The 8,595-nt window shown below is 46.0% G+C and overlaps 1 pseudogene; it reads right to left on the bottom strand.

The window, feature by feature from the left end:
- Positions 1-6,070: 6,070 nt before the first annotated feature.
- LOC100454528 (uncharacterized) lies at positions 6,071-8,173 on the bottom strand (annotated as a pseudogene).
- Between the last annotated feature and the right edge of the window lie 422 nt (positions 8,174-8,595).

Raw genomic sequence — 8,595 nt, 5'->3', positions numbered from 1 at the left:
CGAGACAAGCCTGACCAACATGGAGAAACCCTGTGTCTACTAAAACATACAAAATTAGGCAGGCGTGGTGGTGCATGCCTGTAATCCCAGCTACTCGGGAGGCTGAGGCAGGAGAATCTCTTGAACTGGGGAGGTGGAGGTTGCAGTGAGCCGAGATCGCGCCATTGCATTCCAGCCTGGGCGACAAAGAAACACTGAAAAAAAAAAAAAAAAAAAAGGAAGAAAGAAAAAGAAAACTAGGTCAGACAAAATTCGAGCTCTTTAGAGAGCAGAACCACAGTTTCTCTCACCCCTAGTATACAAATTGTGACAACTATGAGCCCACCCTGATTAAAGGAAAAGGTAAAATTTGACAAGTCTGGAGAAACATAGATAGCACTGGTTACTGCACAGAATCAGTAAATATGCTGACTCTAACTTCAAGCACTGTTTTGCACTATAAGTAGAACTAACTCTAGAGAGGTTCAGTTTCTCTAGAGGATGATATGGGACACTCAGCAATGATAACTTTACTTTAGCAATGATAACTAGGAACTTATGCTGCAGTGTAGGCTCTCTTTAAGTTGACTTACCTGGACATTTTCATAAGGAATCTCAAATTAGACTTTTAAAAGCGTCCAGATGCTAGGAAACCAAACCAGAATTTTGCTATCATACTTTGCCGGCAATACCCAGAGATTTGGGTGAATTCTCCTTTTGTTAAGATTCTCCAAATATCCTGATATTCCTGGTCCTGTCAGGAAGTGACAATTCTTACTCACCTGTAAGGAGAGGAACGTTTTAAACCAGGACAGTTTTTCATGTCTGAGTGTGTTTCTGTTCCTAAAAACCATGAAGGAAATAAAACAGTGATATTACATTCAACATGGTAACTCTAAATCCTTGTTCTACCAGTAGAAATATAATATCTCTAGGGATTAAGCCCGGTCTCCAGAATTTACCCAAGACCATAGAAAAATAACATCCAGATGTTTTTAAAAAGCACCCACAGGATGAGCTGAGGGTCTCTCAGTATACAGGAAACTGTCACAAAGTGTGCCTTCTTTTCTTTTGAAGCAGTAAAAGAAGTTCTCATAATTCCCGAGGCTTTGCTCAAAACACGTGAGATATGGCCCAGCTTTATAGTTGTTGTCATGCTACCATACATGCATGTAAATCTGTCAAGGCTAAGTCAATATCAGTGTTCTCTCTCTCTATTGGGTACTCAGGGGCCTTTTCATTGTCAGGATTGTTTTATTTCTCCCACAGTGGATATATTCTTGTCCTTTCTTTCCTTCTAAACGGATTATTCTTAGAAGCAGTCATAGACAGGGCTTCCCAGAAGATGGTTCCATGTGATCAAGCAAACAGTTGTGTTCAGGGTGGGTTCAGTTCGTATAACCTCATGTTCATACAAGTAGTAGAGGATTCTCTTTTTAAAAAAGATGGTCGAGTGCGGTGGCTCACGCCTGTAATCCCAGCACTTTGGGAGGCCAAGGCGGGTGGATCACCTGCGGTCAGGAGTTCAAAACCAGCCTGACCAATGTGGCAAAACTCTGTCTCTACTAAAAATACAAAAATTAGCAGGGCATGGTGGTAGGCACCTGTAATCCCAGCTACTGGGAGGCTGAGGCACAAGAATCACTTGAATCTGGGAGGTGGAGGTTGCAGTGAGCCGAGATCACGCCACTGCACTCCAGCCTGGGTGACAGAGTGAGACTCCAACTCAAAAGAAAAAAAAAAAGAATAAAAATTTACAGTACAAAATTACGGACCCGTTCAAAGGACTCCTAAAAGCTAAGCTTCCTTACCTGCATGGTAAATTTGCCTGTGGCCCTGCATGATACCCCACATGGGCCAATGAGGTAGCACAGCATTGAACTGCACCTTACTCCTTCCTGTTCCACTTCCCTCTCTTAAATTCAACTTTCTTAAAAACAAACAAACAAACAAACAAAAAACTACTGTTGAATTAAAAAGTCTCACATAAGTTTTCACTTTAGCTAATGCTTCCTGGGGAAGCCAGACCAATAAAATACGCTGCTCTGCTTACCTTATATGCTTCGACTTTTTTCCTCTGCTGTCTGAATCCCCAATAATTCAATCTGTATTGAAAAGATAATGAGGGTGCCTACAAACGTGGAATGATTCAGATTAATATTGACCTTTGAACAGCCTGAATGAGACCTCTTGCCAGAAATTAAAAAGTCTGCTTGAGTAGGGCAGAAAAATACATTAAAAGGCCTTTTTAAGTATCAAGCAAGTATGAATATTTGTAAGCCCATTTTGTTTATTACTCTTGTCAATTTCCCATTTTTGGTCAGCCAGTGTGTCTCATGATCACAGATGTTAAAAATTATGAATAATGTATTAGCATACTGAATCCAGCAATATATATATTTTAAAAATACATCATGATCTAGTGGGATTTACTCCAGGAACTCGCATTTGAAAATCAATCAACATTATTCACCGCATTAACAGTAAAAAGAAATAAAACTGCATGATAATATCAGTAGATGTAGAAAACCTTTTTAAAAGTTAACCTCTCTTCATTATTAAAACAAAAAATGTCTTAACAAATTAGAAAAAGTGGATTCCCTTATTTATTTAAAAGTGTATCTATAAGAGATGTATGCTTAATATTCCACTTCGAAAGAAATAAAAATGTTTTACCCCAAAATATATTTCTTTGACATATTTTGAGATGGCTGTCAGAGGCAGCAAAAGAAGTAGCCCTGCAATGCCATCATGCATTGATATATACAGGCCTTCACTTTTCCAGATGTAGGAAGGATTAATGAGAGTCTGACACCTTTAAAGGTCTTAAGGAAACAGTTCTCTGAGGGATGCTATCTGTGAGTTTTCATGTACAAAACAAGACTACCATTGCTAGCAGACCTCATCTTCTCTCCCTCCTATAACCAGTTCTGCCATGATCCACTTCTTTCTGTAACCTCAACATGGTATAAAAGCTCCTGCACCTCACTGGGGGGTTGGGCAATCATACATTTTGTATGTGTTTTCCCCTGTTAATCTTCTGTTTTTGCGAGTCGATTTTACAACACTTTCAGAGTGCTAAGAGAAAGATTTCCCTTGGCCCCTAGAAATTTGGTGTTGTAAGCAGGAACCCAAAGGTTGGCTCTTTTGGAAGCCCACAGTTAAGGAAAACCAGGAGCTAATCAGCCAGCGTAAGTATAAGAATTTCTTACCAGTCGGATTCCAGGCCCCTCTCTGTGGAATTTGGTCAAGTAGACAGTAAATATCACTCTTTGTTCATTTTTCCTGTCCAAAATCTTGACTGATGGGAGAAAAGGATTTGTGTGACCAGTGCTGGTGTATTGACTCTGGTGTACTTTCTGGTACTTTGTGCTAAGAATCATATTGTTTCATCCATTTCCTCCTAGAGTAGGCTTTTCTTTGTCTTTCTCTTTCCGTGTTGTTCTGTCATAAAGAGGTGTACAGGTTGAGGTTTTTCTCTCATCTCGTTTTGTTTTGTTTGAGATGGAGTCTTGCTCTGTTGCCCAGCCTGGAGCGCAGTGGTGCCATCTTGGCTCACTGCAACCTCCGTCTCCTGGGTTTAAGCAATTCTCTCACCTCAGCCTCTCAAGTAGCTGAGATTACAGCTGCGTGCCACCACGCCTGGCTCATTTTGGTATTTTTAGTAGAAACGGGGTTTCACCATGTTGGCCAGGCTGGTCTCAAACTCCTGACCTCAAGTGATCTGCCCACCTCAGCCTCTCAAAGTGCTGGGATTACAGGCGTGAGTGTTTTGTTTTGTTTTTTAAGAGACAGCATCTTACTCTGTCACCCAGGCTGGAATGCAGTGTTGCAATCAGAGTTCACTGTAACTTCAAACTCCTGGGCTCAAGCCATCCTCCTGCTTTAGCCTCCCCAGTAGCTAAGACTACAGGCACATGCCATCATGCCCAGCTAATCTTTTAAAAATATTTTTATAGAGATGGGTCTCCCTACATGCCCAGGCTGCTCATGAACTCCTGGCCTCTCAAAGCACTAGGATTACAGGTGTGAGCCACCATGCCTGGCCTGAAATAATCAATATGCCAGAGGTATATTGATATATTGGCATATTGGGGTGTTGTATTCTGGTGTCTTACAGTCGCATTTTGAAGGAGTGTGTCCAGAATAATCAACTCAGAATTTAGGTTGGTATCTTGAACTGGAGTGTTAGGGAGAAGGGACGCAGTAAAATTACACGTACCCCTATATTAGAAGACGGGCCTTAAATTTACACTAAAAGTTGATTTAACAGTGAATGGTAAAATTACATTTACCTATTCAGCCACAGGCAGAGCTGTACAAACTCATAGTTCCCTAAGTGAGGGTGTGCATCTACAAAATGGAAATGAGAAGCAAGCCCAGTACAAAGCATGTGCTTGCCGCAGTTTTCAGTTGAGAATGAAATCAGATAAAGCACAAAATACAGTTGGCACAGTGTCTGTCACAAATAATGATTTTTGTGCCATGAACCACTCAATATGTGAGGAGAAGTAAAAGATGAGGCAAGAAGATGAAAATATTTATGATAAATTGTACCTTATAAAAAACCAGAGGAGTGAGGAACATGATTTTGCCACTTGCCCAACCATTTCAATGTATTGAACTACATTGTGAAAAAACAAATATGATCATATAGAAGCCAGGAGTTCAAGTCCAGACTGGCCAAAATGGCAAGACCCCCTCTCTACTAAAAATACAAAAAAAATGCTGGGCATTCTGGCTGGCATCCCAGCTACTTGGGAGGCTGAGGCTGTTGCGGGAAGTCAGGGACCCCAAAAGGAGGGACCGGCTGAAGCCATGGCAGAAGAACGTGGATTGTGAAGACTTCATGGATATTTATTAGTTCCCCAAATTAATACTTTTATAATTTCTTATGCCTATCTTTACTGCAATCTCTAAACATAAATTGTGAAGATTTCAAGACACTTATCACTTCCCCAATCAATACCCTTGTGATTTCCTATGCCTGTCTTTAATCTCTTAATCCTGTCATCTTGTAAACGGAGGAGGACGTATGTTGCCTCAGGACCCTGTGATAATTGCGTTAACTGCACAAATTGTAGAGCATGTGTGTTTAAACAATATGAAATCTGGGCACCTTGAAAAAAGAACAGGATAACAGCAATGTTTAGGAAACAAGAGAGATCCTCCCACCTCAGCCTCCCTGGTAGCTGGGACTACAGGTACCCGCGACCGCATCCGGCTAATTTTTTAAATTTTTTGTAGTGACAGGAACGCTCCCGGTAGGGTCTGTAGGTCTCTTGTGAGGATTTCATGGGGATGTGTAGATTTTTGGGGAAATGTGAAAGCCTAGGGCAAAGGGATGTTTTTCTTCTGGGCAGAGGCAGTTCCATATTTCCTATGGGGAAGGAGATTTTAGCTCCACTTTGACTGAAAAGTAGGAAAAAGAGAGAATTCAAGCGCTTGAAAATTCGCCTGCTTTGCATTTCCCGAAAGACAGAGAAAACTTCAGCGATCCATTTCACAGATCAAGGGTGTAGAAAAGTGGAGAGCAGTGTGAGATGTTCATTGGGCTTGGAGAGGGAGCGGACTTCTGCCAACATTCCCACCTCCTGTGCTGGAGTCTTGCCGTCCATTTTTCTCTCCTGCTCTCTTTCATCTACTATCCCCAAATATCAAGGATATCAGACAGTTAATCATCAGAATAAACGAGTAGTTCCCACAGAGTTACAACCCGCAGAAGAGGTACCGGACCGAGAGAGTGGGGGGGTCAGGCCTGAAGTCGAGGTCAAAAAACGCTGTGCCTTTCATTATCCTCAGAAACCTAGACCGACTTTCCAGTTTGGAAGGGAAGAGTTTTCCGCCCCTCCTGTAGGATCCTGAGAGCTCTGGACGGGGAGGAGACTCTGGGACCGAGGGGTGGCCTGGGAGAGCCCCGCCACGGAGGTTGGAAGGGTGTTTCCTGCGTAGGAAGCTGTTGGCAATCAGAATGGTTTTTACTCTGTTCCTGCAACTAGCCCCATCCGCTTGATTCTGGGCCCCTAAACTGCCTCCTCTTCTCGTGCACTTTGCACTGAGTTGAATGCGGGAACGATACAGACTTCCCTCCCAGCACGGTGGCTCATGCCTGTGATTCTAGCACTTTGGGAGGCCCAGGCGGACGGACTGCTTGAGGTCAGGAGTTCGAGAACAGCCTAGGCAAAAAAAGAGACCCTACAAAAACTACAAAAAATTAGTTGGGTGTGATGTCGTGCACCTGTGGTCGCAGCTGCTCCACAGGCTGAGGCGGGAGGATAGCTGGAGCCCAAGAAGGCGAGGCTACACTGAAGAGTGATCACGCCACTGCACCAGCCTGGGCAACAGAGCAAGATACTGTTAAAAAAAAAAAGAAAGAAAGAAAGAAAAAGAAAAGAAAGAAAGACAAAAAGAAAAAAAGGAGAGAGAGAGAGAGAGAGAGAGAAAGGAAAGAAGAAAGAAAAAGAAAGAAAGAAAGAAAGAAAAAAGAAAAAAGCAGAAATAAAAATACAACAGACTTCCCCAAGCCCGAAAAACGGCCTTGGGAATCGAGAGCGGGTAGAGGCCGCAGCATTTTGGTAGCACGGAGCGCACCATGGGTCCACCGCTGCACGGCTCCTTTCCCGGCGCCAGAGGTTTCTTTCTTTTTTTGAGACGGAGCTCACTCTGTCTCCCAGGCTGGAGTGCAGTGGCGCGATCTTCGCTCACTGCAGCCTCTGCCTCCTGAGTTCAATCGATTCTTCTGCCTCAGCCTCCGGAGTAGCTGGGATTACAGGTGCCTGCCACCACGCCCGGCTAATCTTTTGTATTTTAGTAGAGATGGGGTTTCACCTTGTTGGCCAGGCTAGTCTCCTGACCTCAAGTGATGCGCCCACCTCGGCCTCCCAAACTGCAAGGATTACAGGCGTGAGCCGCCGCCGTCGGCCGTGGCGCCGGCGGTTTCTCACTGCCATTGCTACTCCTTTGTCAGCGACAGCGGATGCTCTCTGGCGGCAACATTCTTTGCACCAAAAGTTGTTTTTTGCAACAGCACAGGCTTTTGCTGCGGGCAAGTGCTCGCCGGATCCCAGCGCCGCTGGTTCCCTCCCCGACAACTTGTGAGTGTCCCCCCACTCCCACAATCTAATCGGTTTAGGGAGCCAGAGGTTTCCCGGCGGCACTCTCGCCTGTAGCATCCGGCGAAGCCGGGGAATCCGCTGGAGGCACGGCTGGTTTCACTGAGTCCGGCGTTTCTCGGTACCCGCACTGCTCTGCGCTCTGTGCTGGCCCAGGCGGGTCTCAACACCGCTAGGCGCTGGGTAAAGACATTTGTCTGTTGTGGGTAGGATAGCCGTTATGGGAGGACTAAAAGTTTCTAGTAGAGCCCAACTGGCGGTTTCTTGATCATATAACCACTAGTTCCGCGGAGCTGGATGAACTTCAGTGGCAGTGCATGTTTCTCCGTGGCATCCCCACAGCTGCCGTCCAAACTGCGGTGTTTCGCTGGCACCACTGCCACGTGGGTCACGTTCTTCAGTGGCTGCGCGGTTCCCTGCACCGAAGTCGCCTGTTTCTGATCCGCGCTTTCTCCCGGATGGCCGATAAGACGGTTTTCTGCTAGTTGTGCTACACGGTTTCCTGGTCTCCGTGCGCCGCTTTCTCCATCTGAGACCCTCTAGTGCCGGTGTCACGGTCGCAGCACCGGGGTTTCCATTGGCTGTTTTGCCAGTGGCGCGGAGTCGGCGGTTTTTCTGTCACAGCACTTGTCGTACGGAGTTTCTCGGTGGCCGAACCTCTCTTTTTTCTCAGAGTCGATGGTTTCTTGGTGACGGCGCCATTGGCTGCGTCAAAACGAATGTTGTCCTTGACAACCCCGCCGGCTGACGTCACTCGCAGGCTCCCAGCACCGCCATTTCGCCAGCCGAGATCTCTTGGTAGCGGCACAGCTCGTTGGTCTGGGCTCTCGTTTTCTCAGTGGCCGCAGCACCCAGGTTGCAGATGTGAGGGATTCGGAGTCGCAGCTGCCCCAGTTGCGCCGAGCCTGGAGTTATCGGGCGGTGGCGGCGCTGGGCTGGGGTAGCCAGCCGCTCCTCAGGGCCAGTGGCAGGGGAGCTGCCGGGGCGCCGTCCCTTCCCAGCGCCGCCGCACGGACACCGGCTCGGCCTCCAGAACCCAGTCCGGTGGCTGCGCTGCTGGGGCTTCTGTGACAGGACCCCATGGTTTCGGGCGTCGTTGGCTTCTTGGTCCTACCAAGTTTCTATTTCGCGGTGCCTGCGATTTCTACCCCTTGTTCAAGTCGTGGAATAGTCACAATGTGATTTCTCAGCACAAGCAAGTTCCGACTTAGGACAAACACCGGTCTGGCCCTGGCTGCGATTTCTAGGTGGTAGGAAGTTACTGTTTCATCGTAACGAGGCTGAGTCACCCTGTGACTCATATCTCAGCAATTCCAGGTTTCCTGTAGCCTCGGAATTCTAATCCTAACAACCCCGGGTTAGCCCTGCCTCAACTTTCTTAGTCATTCAAAGTTTCCTACTAGTAAGCTCTGCTTTAGCTGCGCAGGAGACGTTTAAGTCCTGTAGAAATCTGGGTACCAGCGAATGCGATTTTTTTTTTTTTTTTTTTTTTTTGGCTTAGCGA

This window comes from Pongo abelii, chromosome 4, assembly GCF_028885655.2.
Source record: "Pongo abelii isolate AG06213 chromosome 4, NHGRI_mPonAbe1-v2.0_pri, whole genome shotgun sequence".
In the NCBI taxonomy this organism is placed as follows: Eukaryota; Metazoa; Chordata; class Mammalia; order Primates; family Hominidae; genus Pongo; species Pongo abelii.
This window is presented reverse-complemented; position numbering and strand designations above follow the sequence as displayed.